The following is a 15,180-nucleotide window of genomic DNA, read 5'->3' as shown; positions in this document are numbered from 1 at the left end:
TGCTTACTTCAAGAGAGAAGACTGGTTCTACTTAGATCTGAATAGTGGGAATGCTTTTTAGAAATAGCAGCTTGCTTTATCCAGTGTTTGGGCACTGGTGTGGCCTTATGTTGAGACTGCTTACTGTTGCTGTGTGAGCATTCTGGCTGGACTTGTCTCGTTGATGTAGCTGTTTTGCCTTTCCTCTCAGCTGCTGAGATCATTGCATGCTAGAGCCTCTTCAAGAGTTAACTGTTTGGACTTGATCGAATCTGTCTCTACCTTGTTTCCATGAAGAAATATTTTATTCAGTAATGGTTAGAGCCTTACATATCCCACTTTCTCTTTTAATTGGTAACTTATGCCATTCATTCTCATCTGTTTACTTCTTTGTAAGGATGGCTGGATTTATGCTCTTCTAAATTCTGAGGTTTTATTTCAAACCTTGGAAAGAAGCACAAACTATTAGCCCTCACCCCATTTCAGATGTCCGGTAACTGAGCAGCACCACGCCCACAAACCAGGCCTGGGACCAAGTAAAAATTGCCGAGATGAATGTCCCCGCAGCTGGAATCAATCAGATACTCAACAAGCATTTATTAAGTGCCCACTATGTGACAGGCACTGTTGTAGGTGCTAGGGATGCAAAGACATAAATAAAACAGTCCTTGCCCTCAAGGAGCTTATGGTTTATGGGGAGAGAGAACACATACCCATATAAGTATATATACAAAGTAACTGAGGGGTAGGGTTGCTAGCAACTGAGAGGATCCCAAAAGGCCTCAGGTAGTGGTTGGTATTTGAGCTGAGCTTTGAGGCAGAGGTGAGGAGAGAGTCCATCAGGGCCTCTGAGCAATGTTTTTGGGGAAGTTTCCCCTGAGCTTGATCTTATACTTGGAGACCATCTAAATTAGACTGTGTTAAAGAGAAGAGTGATGTTGATTGGGGCTTCTTAGAATTTCAGAAGAGGGCTCAACTTTACTTCTTTGAAATAAGGAGTTCTGGATTTCTGGGTAAAACTAACCCAAGAGAGGCTTGACCAGAAGTTCCTCGCTGTAATCAGGAGAAGAGAAGATACCACTGGATTGTGTATTATTTTAGAACTCCAGAGAAATCTAGTGGCTTTTTGTTGAAGAGTATATTATTCTCAGCTGTTATCTCATCAGCGTTGAACCCCAATGTATCAGAACTGGCCCTGTGGTCCCACTGCGGACATTGAAGATCTTAGACAAGTGAGGGGCAGAAACAGAACAAATAGCCCCTGAGTTTCTTATCCTGTTTAGCCCACTGAGCTTTATTGCTGATATCCGACTTCTCTTTGGAGCAAAGGATACAGAGTGACTTTTAGAGACATCTGCAGTGCATGTCATCTTTTCAGCCCATCTATCAAAGAACTTGCCGTTCCCAGGTGAAACAATGCAGAATGAAGTTTCAGCCAAACCTGTATTCTGTATTTGGAAATAAGTGGTTCTGGGGTTTTTTTAAGTTAATAGAAAGAGAAATGTTCAGCTCTGTTGGTTCTTGTTAGCTTGGCCCTGTATCCTGCTGGTCCCTGGGGCCCATCGAACAAGAAGGAAATAGAGTAAGGTACAGTCAATTTGAGAGTGCTGCAGTGTTCAGGGATTGATTTGGCTTTTCCTGCTGATTTCATGTCTGTACACCCAGCCCCCAAGATAACAGTCCTGCTGATCTTTCAAATGGTTCTCTAACAAATTAAGTACAAGCTTTTTAGCCTGGCATTCAAGGCCCTTGACATTCTGACCCTAACCTACCTTTCCTCATCTACTACTCCTTTTCACGTACTGTGTGATGTAACCAAGCTAGACTACTCACTATTTTATTGATGTTGCCTGCTTTTTGACCTCTGTGCTGTTACCCATACCATTCCTTGTGCTTGAAGTTCCTTCTCTCCTCTGCCTATTGAAATCTTCCCTTATTCTTCAAGGTGCATCTCAGATACTACCTCTTCCATGAGACTTTCTCTGATCCCCTCCTAACTGGAAGTAATCTCTCTTGTCTTTAAACTATTTTCTTACGTACCTAGTTGTTAGTACTAGTTACTGGGTCCTAATACCTCATTTACTCATTTGTCTTATAGTCTGCTCAAAGGACCTGAGTTTAAATCCTGGGTCTGATGTTTACTAGCTGTGATCCTGGATAAATCACTTAACCTTTCTGGGCCTTGGTTTCTGCCTTTGTCAAATAAAGAGACTGGAGTAGGTGCCTTCAGTGGTTTCTATCTCTAAATCCTGTGATCCTACTTTGTTATGTTTATTATCTATATGTATTATTTCTCTATTAGATTGGATATCCTTGAACACAGGAACTGTGTCTTCCTAAAAGAGTTATCTAAAATTAGAATGGTATGCCTTTGGAGATAGTAGATTTCCTTTCCCTGGTAGTCTTCAGACAAAGGCTGGGTGACCACTTGTTGTGTCTGATGTAGAGGAGATCTTTGGCTGGATACTCTTGGATACTCTTTGGTTTAGATGGCTTCCAAGGTGCCTTCCATTGCTGATATTCTGTGATTCTCATTCATCCTGTCTCCTTCAGAATACCTTACTTGGATGAAATAGATACTGGGTAAATGTTAAATGTTTTTTGAATGAGTGAATGCCATGTTTCAGTCTAGAGTCCACATCTCTTATGGAATACAATTTAGGGATCTTTGGCAACATTGATAGTCTTAGCTATATTTGTATATGTATTCCACTTAGCATGCTCATGTGTGTATTCCTATTGGCCTTGTATAACCTTGTCCTTTGGACACAAAGTGAAATAAATTGGTGATTGCATGGTAATGGAATGTTCTTAGAAGGGAGGAACATTTAGTCAAAAGTCAGTATATTTCATAGTGTCAAGCTAGCAAACAGATTCCGTGTCCTCCCTGGAGTCAAATTTTGCTCCCCTTGATATATTGATATGCCCAGGACTTTATACAGGGCTGCAACTGTTTATTTTCTCTTAGTCAAAACCAAGTGGATTGGGTGGCTACTGATCCTTAAGTGGGAGACTGGTAGGAAGAAGGATGGTATTTAATCAGAGCAGTGGTTTTTGATTCCAGATTCTTTGACCTATATTCTTTCATAAACTTGGACAGTTTTTGAAAGAACTTAGATGTATCCAGCCAGTTATACCCAGTAACCTTAATGTGCTTTGGTACCGGCTGAGTAATGAATATTAGCTCAGTTGTTATGATAGGCAAGAGCCAGGAAATTTCACCTCAGCCGTCCAAACCATACTGCAGAATGCATCTTTACTTGACTTATGACAAAGATTTTTGTTGGGAAAACAAGGAAAGAGGTTGGTCGTGTGTCCACTTATTGGCTTTATTTTGGTCTTTGGGACAGAATATTTGAGGAGGAAAGAATTCATGGTTCCAGTGTCCTGAAGATGTTCCAGGGTGTTCAGTTTCTTATCCTCTTTGCCGAATACCTGAGCAGCTGCCTTCTCAGAAAAGGAAGGAGAAAAAGAATACTCCCCCATTAAAAGGGAGAACATCAGGATTCAGGCAGCCCCTTATAGGCCCTGTCCAGTTCTTTGACAAGGCATTGGTCAGAGAATATAAGGCCACTGTAATTCTTGCCTCTTTCCGTAAAAACTTTCTGGACAAAACTGAAAAGGTGACATGGTGGTGCTTGGATTCTGCATTGCCCTCTGGCTCCTCTTCCCTCTGTCACTTGCTACTTTCCTGAGCATCTTTGAGCCAGTAAGATCCCTTACCTTACTCTGTGGTTGCAGAAAGCAGGTTATAAAGGGAGGGATACTGGCCATGCTTAGGCCACTTTTCAGTGTCAGGACTGGGACCTATGCTCAAAGGAGTCCCCACTTGGTATCATTGTGTCCTAGGCTGAGCAAAGTTTACCAAGCTGGATGATGATGATGAGGATGATGATGACGACGACGACAACGATGATAACATATTTGTTGCTTTCTTTACAACAGTCCTGTGAGAAAAAATAGCATAAGTATCATTAACCCCATTTTATAGATGAGGAAACTTTGAAAAGTAAAGTGACTTGCCTATAATCACAAAACTGTCTAAGATATGATTCACATCCAAGTCTTCTGACTCTGTTATGTCATATTGTCCCAGGCTGAAGGCTAAATTGAGTCACAGTAAAGGAGTAGGAAATACCCTCTCAATTTAGATAAACATCTGATCATGTATTCATTGAGATATTATTGGATATTGATGAAGATGCTATTACAGGAAACTTCTCTTGTCACTGAAAAAACATGAGATCTAGGGCTTCCTCTGTACATGTGAGAGTAGAGATTAGATTGAATCTAGTCACTTTTTCTGTGTGGAACCAAAAGTCAACATGGCTTATTACATTGAATGCTGCTTTTGTAATCAAAAGATCTGGGTTCAAATCCCACTCCAGACAATTAATCCTAATGTAGTCATGGACAAATCACTTGAACCTCAAAGACCTTACTTGTAAAATAGGTATGTAATAATACTTATACTCTATATAGAGTGCAAGCTCTGTAAGGTTAGAGACTTGTGTTTTTGTCTTTTTATCCTCATAGATATTTGTTGAATTTTTAAATATCTGAACTTCACAGGGTTGTTGTGAAGAATGCACTTTTTAATTCTTAAAGTGCTATATAAATATGAGTTATAATTAATGGAGATAGGGAACTGTTTCTGCTTGAGGCATCTCACTGTAGTCCTGAGGTATTCATTCAGAGACTGTACCAGTCTGTAGATAGACTGCAGGATGCTGGGGGAGGGGGGTCTGGAAGGAAAGGAGCTCATCTCTTGCCTTAGAGCTAATCTTGGATTTGAGGAATAACCCAGATTAAGGCAGAGAGTGTGGAAGGGGTAATCTAGGATTTTCATTCCAGTTGGAGGGTCAATTTAGGTCAGAAAATAGGTCTTTTTTTTATATCAGAACTGAGACAGATTTTCAGATAAGAGCTTTCAGATAACTATGACTTTTCACCGGTAAGATTTCTCTTGTTACTTGTGGCTTGGTTTGTTAAATCTTAATTTAGGTTTCTAAAGTAACAGGTAGAATCACCTTTGATTCCTGAAAGCATTTATTTGGTACTTGAAATAAAAGTGTTCTACACGCACACATGCACACATACGCACACATGCGCACACACTGTATACACACATATGTATGTATTTTATATGTATAATATATATACACATACATGTGTATGAGCTATATATATTTAACAGTAAACAAACAAGCATCCATTACATGTGGTGTTGAGAAGCCATCAGTACTAAAGAGGAGGGTCACAATAAAATAACTATATAGCCATTGTGGCTTTTGTAATGTTGAGAAGCTATCAATACAAAGGGTGCCATAGTAAATGTGTAGCCTCTTAATAATGAAAAGATCTTGCTCATGGGGGCATATTTTTTTTTATATATCTTCCACAAGATTTTGAGTTTCAAATTTTCTCCCTATCTCATCCCTCCCCCCACCCCAAGATGGCATGCATTCTGTATACCCCTTCCTCTAATCTGCCCTCCTTTCTATCTCTCCTCCCCTTCTCTTATCCCCTTCCCCTTCTATTTTCCTGTAGGGCAGGATAGATTTCTATATGCCATTTCCTGTATCTTATTTCCCAGTTGTATGTGAAAACAATTTTTTAACATGTGTTTTTAAAACTTTGGGTTCCAAATTTTCTCCCTTCCTCCCTCCCACCCTCATTGAAAAGGCAAGCAACTTGTTACAGGTTATAAATGTGTAGTCATGCAAAACACTTCCATAGTAGTCATGTTGTGAAAAACTAAGTATATTTACCTTCATCCTATCTTACCACCCCCCTTTATTCTATTCTCTCTTTTGACCCCGTCCCTCCTCAGAAGTGTTTGCTTCTGATTACCCCCTCCCCCAATCTGCCCTCCCCTCTATCATCCCCCTGCTCATGGGGGCATATTAAGGTGGGTGGTTTTATGTCTGGGCAGATGATCTCTCTTTCTCTGTCTTCCTCTCTGTCTCTTCCCCTTTTTTCTGTCACCGTATGTCTCTGTCTGTCTGAATCCTTCCCCCCCCGGCTTTCATAAGTATCACATCTCTGACTTAAGTCCAGGTATCACATAGGCCAGTGACAGCTCACCAAGCATGTCTGCCAGGTTGCTGTTCTCCTGGAGGTCATGGTAGCACCAGTTGTGCCTTTCAGAGATTCATTTACCCATATTTGGCACAGTTCAACATAACTTTGTGGAATATCCTAATTAGGGCATTTCTGGCCAGTCAGCTGATGGAACTCCAGGTGGTAGGCCCTGACCAATCAAGCAGGGGATGAGAGAGGCAAATGCCAGAATTCTCCCATTGGCTAAATTGAGTGTGAACATCAAAAACGATGAAGTAATAAAATTCATATGATAAGCATTGAGTATGTGAGACCCACTTAGTTTATCTGTCTAGTACAACTTCCCAGCTTGTTAACATGTTAAAAGTGGATTCCCTAAAATGATTCAAGCACTTTAAGATGCCTTTCTAGGGCAGACCACCTGGATTCTACTTTAGACTGCCTCCATGACTTTGAAAGAAGCCTCTGTTTCTGGGCTCTTTTTTTTTTTTTTTTTTGAGTAGGACTTCCTAAGAAGCTAGCTAGCCTTTCCATTCCTTTTCCTTTGGTGATGAAGTCTAACATGAAAGTTAGTTTTAGTCCCAGCTCTGCCACCAAACACTGGACCTCAATTTTCTCCTCTCCAGGATGATGATAGCATGTCATTTAAAGCTCCCTGCCTGCCACAACAGTAAAGGCAGCTTTTCCAGGCTGCTTACTGGAGTTCTCTGCTGCCAGGGGTCAGATAGGATATAAAATAGGAAGAAAACACATCTTTCTTAGTGCTTGAGAGAGACTGAAGTTGTGGATTTTAGGCCAGGTAAAGAAAGGTTTTGTGAAAGAAATAGAAGGGAACTTTCAGGGCCCCACTGGATATGAAGGAGCCACCTTTAGAAACATGGCTTGATGGGACCTTCTTTCCACAGCGTTTCTGTTGCATTTCAGATTAGTAGAGTGATTTGAATCCTGAATGAGTAGGGATACAGGCTCGTAATCATGTGCCAAGTCCTCATTCCACTGGGAAACGTGAGCTGGGAGCATCATTTTACCTGTCATACATTTTCGGAGACTGGATTATCTTAGGAACATGTGTCATTTAACCAGTGATACAATTCAGTCTCTGACTTCTCACTCCTAGACTAGTACCTAGGTCCTTGCACCATGTAATTGTGACTTACCTTCTTGGGCAATAAAGCCAAGAGAGATCATAAACAAAGCAGAACTGGGTGAGTATATGGGAACCTTTTGTTATCACACTCCCTCAGTGCTGTGGGAAGTCACAGTGAGTAGTAGAGACTTCTGGTAGAACCATGGCCTAAGGATGTATAGAGATAGAGAGACTGTTCCCTCTGAGCACATGCCATGCACCTAAGTGCTGATGCCCATGTGGGTACGTGGGCAGCTAATGATAGTGAGTACTGGGTAGATGGTGATCCCTGCTTTGCATCCTGTCCAACTGAAAGGGAACCAGAGCAAGGTGAGCCTGTGGTATTTTAGAGAGATTGGTGACTGGCTCATATCATCCTGCCTGCTGCTCCCTGATGGGATGTTGGATGATGGGCCGGTGTCGTGATAGGAGTCCAATAGTATGAAATCCAGAATGAGTCTGGAAACCTAGGCCTCTTGGTGCCAGGTCTAAACAGCCTATCAGTCCCTTCTCCCTTCCACCTGGGGTAAGCAATAGGCTTTTAGTTCATATTCTTTTTTCCTTGCATGCTGACAGCTGATGTCAATGTAAATGACAGTGTAACTGGAATTCTTTTTTAGGGACAGTAGGGTTATCCTCTTTGGTTCAAAGTGCCCTAGGCATGTGTCATGTGAAGTAGAAGCAGGTCTGAGTGGGATACAGGAAAGATAAGTAGCTAGAAATGTCTGTGGGTTATTAGGTAGAGTCCTGAGTGATTGGAGCAGACATTTGAAGAGTTATGCAGCTACCAGCGACCCCTTTTCCCTTGCAAATTTTGTTTAGCAACATGACACATTTCTTCTTTAGCCCCAGCAGAGCTAGAAATAGTCATCAAGGATAGCCCATGTCCTTGTTGCCCTCTTCCTTGTGGCAGAAGCCCTAGAGCCAATATATGGTTCTCCTTCTTGGACTGAAGCCAAAAAGTACCTGGTTATTCCTCTCTGTCTTTTGGGAGACTCTGCCTCCTGTGGTCTCAGATCTTCTGACCTTTCCTCCTGCTTTGACTTGGGAGAGCAACACCACCGGGTCTGTTTTGCTGAGCTTTGATGGCCACACATCTATAACCTGCCTATCACTTCTGGCCCTGACCAACTCAACAAGTGATATTTTCTGCCTCAATTTCTTCCAGTTTCTTCAGTTGTGGTACTGTCTCCATTACTTTCTCACCATTCAGATGTTGAGTAGACATGCAAATGGACTGGGAAAAGTAAGAAGGGGGAGGCTTTGGGGAGTCACAGATCCAGAGATTTAAGTCAGCCTCATCCCAGAGACTGATTGCCTTAAGATCAAATTTTTAGCTGATGTCCACTGATGCAGGGGTAATGAAGGTTCTCCATCACTGGAAATTTTCAAGCAGAGGTTGGTCACCTGTCAGGAATGTTGTAGATGAGATTCATGTTTCTGGTAGGGGCTTGGACTTAGGTGACTTCTGAGGTCTTTTCAAGCTCTGAGAACAAAGATGGCTCAACCCTGGTCCTTCTCATGGGCTGCTTCTCTGTTTGTTTCAACTTGGGCCAGTCATTTAATTCTCCCCATTCATAAAAAAGAGCTAGAAGTATGGCCCTCTCCTTTGTAGGCATAGTATGAAAAAAAAAAACTACAGAGCAATATGCAGAAGATAATGGACTGCTTATTAGCAGCTTTGGTAATAGTGCAACAAAATAACCAGTAATGTGGGCTAGCAGGAGTGGTTCTGGGCAAGGAACATTGGCCAATGGGATGCAGTGACTCATGGGAAAGGGTTGTCATTAGGTCTCTTAAAGCTTTTTCCCCTTTCCATTTAATTGTGGCAATAAACTATATGTCCATGTTATTTAAATAAAATAAATAAAGCTAAAGGAGCTTCCTTGGAGTTCCTGGGACTTCACTCACCATAAAAAATGAGTGATAAAAGCAGGCTTGTGTAATATAGGGGGAGGGGAGGAGACTAATGCTCGGTTTGTGCCCCTTTAGCTTGGATCCAGAGGGAGCTTAGATGGTGCTAGCCACCTGGCTGAGCAGTGGTCTGTCTAGAAGCTGTGGCCTTGATAAGACACGGGAAGGACTGACTTTCTTTGGCAAGTACTTTTTGAAAATATCCCATCATGGCTGGTGGCACATAACCCAAACCTGCAACATGGTCTATAGGGAAAAATCTGTTATAGGCTCAATGGCCTATTATAGAGGAAAGAATAGAGGGAGTAACAACTCATAAAGGCCAGGTGATTGGTCAGGCCCGTCTGATGTTCAGGCCCTAAGATCTTGTCAAGTCTAATGAGAGTGAAGCCTAATCGAACATAGCACTGGTTGAGGATGGGGGGAGGAGGTCATTTTGAACATAAATGTGATTTTACCTGACCTGAAACCTCTGATATTGCAGTGGTACTGCCAAGTGACCTGGAAATATTGCTTCTTTTCCAACTTATGTTTGAAGAATTTGGGGCTATTAAGAGGCCAGGCATATTCTGCTAACATGTTCCCTCCCCTTCCAGAAATAGTCATTGATTGGCTTTCTTACTTTCTAGCCTTTTTCATGCAGTTGTTAAGACAGGTGTCATGGCCTACACCACAGATGGTGGCATCCTGGGAAAGCTAATCAGTATAGACAGGTGGCTCCTGATAGATGCCTCTCTGACAGGTGCTGTCCTTCAATATGTATCAAGTGCCCACTGCTGGCAAGACGTGGTAGAGGGTCGGGAGGAATGGGTTGGGCAGGGAATCTTCTGGGGACTGCAGATTTAAACAGAAAGCCCAATTTATGACCTTGAGCAGACTACTTGAATGAAACTCACCAGTACTGTTAAAGATGAGTAAAAGAGCTAGGAGAGGATGGAGGGCAAAGGGGTACATGACAGAAAGCAGAGAATTGGAATGTGTAAGGGTGGGGGGATGGGGAATCTGTTACAGTTCTCTAGCTTCCTGGTCCACCTGGTTTATTTCCATCATATTTTGGGTAGCCTGTGCTCCAGAGTATAATGACCCCTGGCTTTTCTTTTAACCACGCTTTCCTCCACCAAACCTCTGGCCTGTCCACTGAGTTGAGTCAGAAGGAATTACCAGTGTTTTAGAAGTTTATTTGTTTGAATATCCTTTTGCCTGTGCCTAATCCTGCAGTATGAATCTGGAGGCTTTGGGTTCTTCGAGCTTCCTTACAACAATGTGGTTTGTACTCTGAGACTCTATTCATTAAATTTTGATGTGTTAGGTCCTTAGCTATTTTTCTGCCACCTTTGTGAGATGAATTAGAAAAGGTGAAAAAACTCCTTGGAGAATGGCCATGTGTAAGTACATACTGCTCTGCCTTCTTCTATCTTTCTTGATTCTTTTTCCAGAGCTTTATTATCTGCTGTCTCACTTCTTCTGCCCCTCCTCGAGGGCCCCCCCCCCCCAAGCAGTAATTGCTATGTGAGCAGAGCTGTCTGTGGGGTCTTGTGCCTATTGTAGCCTCGCTGCACACTCTGCAGAAACCCAAGAGTATCTCCCCCATGAGGCTGGGGGGTGGCTCTTGACTCTCTCTTCCCCAGGATCGGAGGCTCACTCGTTATGCCCCACCATTCCTCTAGTCTGGCTGAGCTTCACTGCTCTTGCCACACAGAGTGCTAGGTTAATTTTTTAGTCACTGCCTTGCTGTCCCAGGCCTTAACGTCCGTCCTGTTTGCTTCCAGCTTCTGCTGTAGTCTCACCTCCACTTAGTTGTTTTCTTCTATTCCTCTTAGCCCTTAGTGGTTTTGAAAGTTGGTTAGTGGTCACCTCCTCTCTGTAGGCCTCACTTTCCTCCTATGTACAATCAGAGAGTTGGCACAGAGCACTTTCAGTCCAGTCCATCTGACATTTATTAATCACTACCATGTGCCAGACAATGTGGGCAAACACTGGGGATACAGAGACAAAGTTTATAGTCCTCACAACAACCTGTAATGGAGGTATAGGAGGAAACTGAGTCTCAGATATTAAGCCTGTGGTCACACAACTAATTAGTAAGTTTTTGGGATAGGACTAAATCCAATTCTTCTCTCACTCCAAGGGCTGAAATACACTATCCAAATTCTCTAATGACACTTCCAAGTGCATAGGTCTGATATAACTACTTGTTTTCCTTCTTTCTGCCATGTCCAGAGCTCTCTTTCCTTTGAGCTCTGAGTACCACTGTAGAAATTCGTGGTTTACTGGAAAGACTTATATGAACTGATGCAAAGTGAAGTGAGCAGAGCCAAGAGAACATTATATACAGTAACAGCAATATAGTATGATGATCAACTGTGAATGACTTAGCTGTTCTCAGCAATACAACAATCTAAGACAATTCCAAAGGACTCATGATGAAAAATGCTCTCCACTTCCAGAGAAAGAACTAATGGAGTCTGAATGCAGATCAAAGCATGCCTTTTTTCACTTTGGTTTTGTGTGTGTGTGTGTGTGTTGTTTTTGGGGGTGTGGGAGGGGTCTGTGTTTTCTTTCATCACACCATGATTTAATATGGAAATGTTTTGCATGATTGTACATGTATAATCTGTACCCAAATTGCTTACTGTCTCAGGGAGGGGGGAAGGAAGAGAAGAAGGGAAAGAATTTGGAACTCAAAATTTTTAAAAATGAATGTTTAAAATTGTTTTTACATGTGATTGGGAAAAATGAAATAGTATTTTTTAAAAATTCATAATTTAGTGGAACGAACGTAAAACATGGAGCTAGTTGTCATGCATTCAGATCTTAGTGCTACCACTTCTTAAATCATGGGGTAGCTAGGTTGTGTAGTGAAGAGAGTGCTGGACTTGGAGCCAGGATGACATACTTTGAATCCTGCCTCAGACACTTACAAGCTCTGTGAATCTGGACAAGTCACATAACCTTGCAGCCTCAGTGTCCTCATCTCTAAAACAGGTTAATAGCAGCTACTTCGTAGGGTTGTTGTGAGGATTAAATGAGATTAAAAAAAATGCTTTGCATGCCTTTTGGCATTGTATAAATGTTAGCTGTAGCATATTTTTGTTGTTACATCATTTCACTGCTCTTAGCTTTAGTTTCCTCATCTTTAAAATGGAGATAATACTTATACAGCTTTACTGACATCACCAGCTCTGTTGTAAGGGCAGTGTTCCATGAGCTATGAAGCATTATGGCCAAGTGGACGGAGCTGTGGGCTTGAGGGAAGCTTGGGAATCCAGTCCCATTTCCAATCCTTCCTCTCTTGTACCACCTGACAAAGTGGTTCTGATGAAAGCATTCTGGAAATTGTCAAGTACTATGTGAATGTGTGTACCAGGCACCAACAAAGACAAGTCAGATTGGTCTTTAAAAAAAGTGTTTGTTGGAGAGATAGAAGATAAACCAGCACGCTCTTTAATTTTAAGACTTTTTGGAACACAACTGCTATTCTTTCTTGGATTAGCTCAAATTAATACATATGAAAGTATTTTGGAAACTAAAAGACTCTAAAAAAGTAAAAGGCATTAAAGGGATTAAGGAGTAAGGGAAGGAAACAGAGTAGCCAAAGACACAGCTGTGAAATGTTTCAGTGAAGTGAGGAGATGGGACCAACTCAGTAAAGCCAGATTTCGTCAGTTTGCGTGCTTTCTGCAGCTGCTGATTATGGAAAACCACGGGCGTAGGGTTGACTCCTCACTAGAAGGAAAATTGTCACGGGTTGTTGAGGCCAGAAAAAAATATAATAAAATTCAGTGGACAAAATGTGCTTCTCAGGTGATGAGCAGGGGCTCAGAGGCACCTGTGTCTCTTGATAGGGCACTGCTCTGCCTTTTTCTGGATCCAGACCAAGTTATAGAAGTCCCTGGCATTTCATTTTTTGAGTAGTGACTCAATTTCAGAAACTTGAGCTTTTTTTCATACAGATCTAAAGGTCAAGACAACAGTTTAATGACTTTGTTGCCCTTTGAGGCAAGTTGAAGGCACGAGATCTGGTTTTTTTAAACTAGGATGGCGTGAGGATGCACACATTGGGGAAGATGGGGATGGTAAGGCCAAGAGAAATGAGAGCAGACTGCTTGTTGTATCTGTTATAGTTGCTAGATCCTCTCCACAGCACTTAGAAAAGTCTCAGACGCCTCACTCTTAGGAATTGGAACTGAATGTTACCAACTCCCAAGCAGTTGAGGGGAAATCAGATGTTTTCTGCCCAAATTTTCTGATCTGATATTTCTTTGTCCTTTTCCACCTCTGCAGCTGTATGCATGCTGTCTCCTGTGCCTGGAATGGTTTTCCCCCAACATCTTTCTGCCTATTGAAAGCCATTCTTTCCTTACAAGATTAACTCAGGTGCTGTCTCTAATAATGCCTTCCCTGATCCAAGCCCTCCTCTGCTCCCACTTGTCCTCCATTGCATGTAATAATTTATTCTAACTCGCCTTGTATTTATTTCTGTACATATCTCATACACTTATTAGATTGTAAGCTCCTTGCGGGCGGGAACTGTCTTGTTTCATCTTTGTTATCCCCATTACCTAATGCCCAGTGTATTGAACAAGGTACCAAATAAATGTTTATTAAATTGAGTAATTGCCTCAATTTTCCATTTGGCTTAGCCTTTGTTTTCAAGGAGACACAGACCAGTTTCCTTTTGAAGTGTGTTTCTGTGTCCTGAAAAACCTCATGACTCACAACTGATCTGATTTTTTTTTGTAGTATCAGCATATGAATGTACCATTTCAGAGCCTTGCATCAAAAATTCTGTAAGCGTATTCGCTGACTCTTCTGTAATGTTGATATGTATGTTGTCCAGGTTCCTGACACAGCATTTTCATCGCCAGACTTCTACAGCTTCATTTTCTAGTCTGACCTCAAACGTAGACCTGTGAATGCTTCAAGGAATTTCACTTCTCAGTGCTCCAGCCAAATGTCTCCAAAGTCCCCCCAGCTTCCACATTTTATCAGAGAGACAAAATGAGAATTTATAGGATTTGAAGCAAATTCATTATGGAAGATGGCAGGAGACGTAAGTTGGAGAACAGTAATGTGATGTTTCCTGAAGATTCGGGGGGGGAGCTGATTTGGTAGTAACTTAGTTCTATAGAACTCCCTCATGTTACTTTGTTTGGGAAAGCAAACTCTTTCTAAGACTTAGAATTGTGGTGTTTCTGTCTTTTCCTTTTCCTTTTGTGTCAGTCATATAGTCACCTGACACATCTGATTGAAAAACTTAGCTGTAAGTCCCTTAGTATACTTTATTTCATCTGTCCCAGTGATGTGGATGGTATGATTAAACCAGAAAGCTTTCTGAGGTATAAACCTTATTATCACAACTTATTTATTGATAATTGTGGTAATTGCTGCTTAAAAATTGTGAATTGAATCTAATCCAGTTATTAAACTCTTCAGGCCTTTCTCATCTGTAGGGTCACATATGTGCTTGCATCCGTGCCTGTCTTTATTTGTAAGCCATTATGGAAACCTTCTGAAATCTTTGTGGTTTGATGAGAAGGAGATTTCCTTCTACTTAAAGCACGCTTCATTAGCCATATTTCTCTACTCTCCTACTGCCAAATTTGATTTCTTAGACTATTTTTTTCATTCTTATTCTTCCTACCTCATACCATTTTAATTTATTTTTTAAAATAAATTTTTATTGATATCCTCTGTGTCTTACATCATTATAATTATTCTAGTATCTGTTTTCCTTCCACCCCTAGCAAACCATCTTATGTAACAAACAGTATTTTTAAAGAGGATAAAACGTCAGCACAATTTGCCAACACATTGAAAAGATCTGAAAATATGTGCATTTTATAACACCTGTTCTCTTCCCACCTCCCCCAAAAAGGTGTGGTGAGTTAGGAGTGTCCTATCCTATCTGTTCTTTTGAGTCCTGCTTGATCTTTATAATTTTGTTACATTCACTTTTGATTTTTGTGTGTGTGGTAGTTCTTTCCATTAACGTTGTGTTTACTGTGTGTATTGTTTTCTTGGTTCTGCTTTCTTCACTCTGTACCAGTTTATATAAATCTTTCCATGCTTCTCTGTATTCATCACACACATCATTT

General features: G+C 41.4%; 1 protein-coding gene across 7 annotated transcripts in view; it reads left to right on the top strand.

Moving 5' to 3' along the window:
- The window catches only part of CAPN15 (calpain 15), a 99,040-nt gene that overhangs the window by 34,052 nt on the left and 49,808 nt on the right, over nucleotides 1–15,180 (top strand). Inside the window, exon 1 of one of the 7 annotated variants that reach the window (XM_027862909.1) lies at nucleotides 14,072–14,135. The exons of the other annotated variants lie outside the window; for them this stretch is intronic. The gene's annotated coding sequence lies outside the window, so the exon portion shown is untranslated. Of the gene's footprint in view, nucleotides 1–14,071; nucleotides 14,136–15,180 lie in introns of those variants that run through there. 7 annotated transcript variants of the gene reach the window in all.

This window comes from Vombatus ursinus, unplaced genomic scaffold (genome assembly GCF_900497805.2).
Source record: "Vombatus ursinus unplaced genomic scaffold, bare-nosed wombat genome assembly UNPS02014770.1, whole genome shotgun sequence".
Classification (NCBI taxonomy): Eukaryota; Metazoa; Chordata; class Mammalia; order Diprotodontia; family Vombatidae; genus Vombatus; species Vombatus ursinus.
The sequence above is the reverse complement of the archived record's forward strand: the minus strand, read 5'-3'. Positions and strand labels throughout refer to the sequence as shown.